Source organism: Lipotes vexillifer, unplaced genomic scaffold (genome assembly GCF_000442215.2).
Source record: "Lipotes vexillifer unplaced genomic scaffold, Lipotes_vexillifer_v1.1 scaffold570, whole genome shotgun sequence".
NCBI classification, from domain to species: domain Eukaryota; kingdom Metazoa; phylum Chordata; class Mammalia; order Artiodactyla; family Lipotidae; genus Lipotes; species Lipotes vexillifer.
In genome coordinates this window covers 1,311,764-1,312,978 of record NW_006777801.1, presented here as the reverse complement: position 1 = coordinate 1,312,978, position 1,215 = coordinate 1,311,764, and the positions used below count along the sequence as shown (strand labels likewise).

General features: G+C 56.2%; 1 protein-coding gene across 1 annotated transcript in view; it reads left to right on the top strand.

Moving 5' to 3' along the window:
- The first annotated feature begins 580 nt into the window (after window positions 1–580).
- Window positions 581–1,215, top strand: part of PROX1 (prospero homeobox 1) — a 49,558-nt gene continuing 48,923 nt past the window's right edge. Inside the window, exon 1 of the mRNA XM_007451291.1 lies at window positions 581–790. The gene's annotated coding sequence lies outside the window, so the exon portion shown is untranslated. The remainder of the gene's footprint in view (window positions 791–1,215) is intronic.

The window sequence follows — 1,215 nt, the reverse complement described above, 5'->3', positions numbered from 1 at the left end:
GAGGGGAGCGCGGGGCCCCTCTCCCCTCCTCTCCTCCCAGCCCCTCACCCCCACCCCTTTTATATTTTTTTTTTCCTCCCAAGTTCTCTTGCCTCGCTATCCCCCCTTGAATCCGAAGGCGCCTCGCGATTGGGTGCTGGGGCCGGGTACGTCAGTCAGACTGTGACGTGCAGTCTTCCTGTTTCCTTCAGCTGTGTCTTAAAGTAAATCTTGTTGTGGAGCGGAGCCCTCAGCTGAGGGAGCGCTCTGAAATAATACACCATTGCAGCCGGGGAAAGCAGAGCGGCGCAAAAGAGCTCTCGCCGGGTCCGCCTGCTCCCTCTCCGCTCCGCTCCGCTCCTCTCTCCCCTCTTCCACTCTCTCCTCGCCTCTCTCCTCTCTCTCCCCTCATTCTCCCCGTCGGCCCGCTCGCGCGCTCCCGCACGGACTCACCGTCCCTTGTCCAATTATCATATTCATCACCCGCAAGATCTCACCGTGCGTGTGCGCGCGCGTGTTTTCCTCTCTCCGCCTGCAAAAAAGGCTCGGTCCCACTGCTCTCTGCACCGAGTAAGTATCTTCTCCCCCTCGCGAGTCCCCTCCCCTTTTCCAGAATCACTTGTACCGGCTTGTTCTTGAATGAGAAGAAAAGAAAAGAGACTCCCGTTACTCATACTCGTGTAAACATCTTTCCACCCTCCCCAGGAGAAAACGGTGTTCTTTAAATGAATCATAGTAAAATAGTGTCTAAACAGTTTCTAAGCAGAAGCCTCAGTGGAACTCAGCGCTCCGCCTCTCCCAGTTCCTACGAGTAAGTGATCCGCTTGGCTTTTCTTTCTTTCTCTTTCCTGCTGGTGGCTGGGGGGGGGTGGTGGCGAGGGGGGGGGGGAGGCTGACAGTGCCGGACTTGTCGCCGATCTTGTCACCTTTTGTGTACTGTTTCTGGAGGGGGAGGAGGCTTTTCCTTCCTTTCCTTCTTTCTCTTGCCCTCTCTTCCCAGGAGAGAGGACCGCGAGGGGGGCCGGGTCGCTTTTTGTTCGTCTGGATCCCCGCTCTCCTCCCAGCCTCACCCGTCCCATCCCTCCCGGTGAAAACTCCCGGGCTAGTCCCCACGTCCTTGCTCTTTGTCTTGTTTATTATAGCTGCCTTTCTTCCAGGATCTTCCAATTTGCTTGTCATTTGCATACCTTTCACTTCTCCTTTTTAACCCCAGCAGAGGGCCAGGGAGTAGGGAGG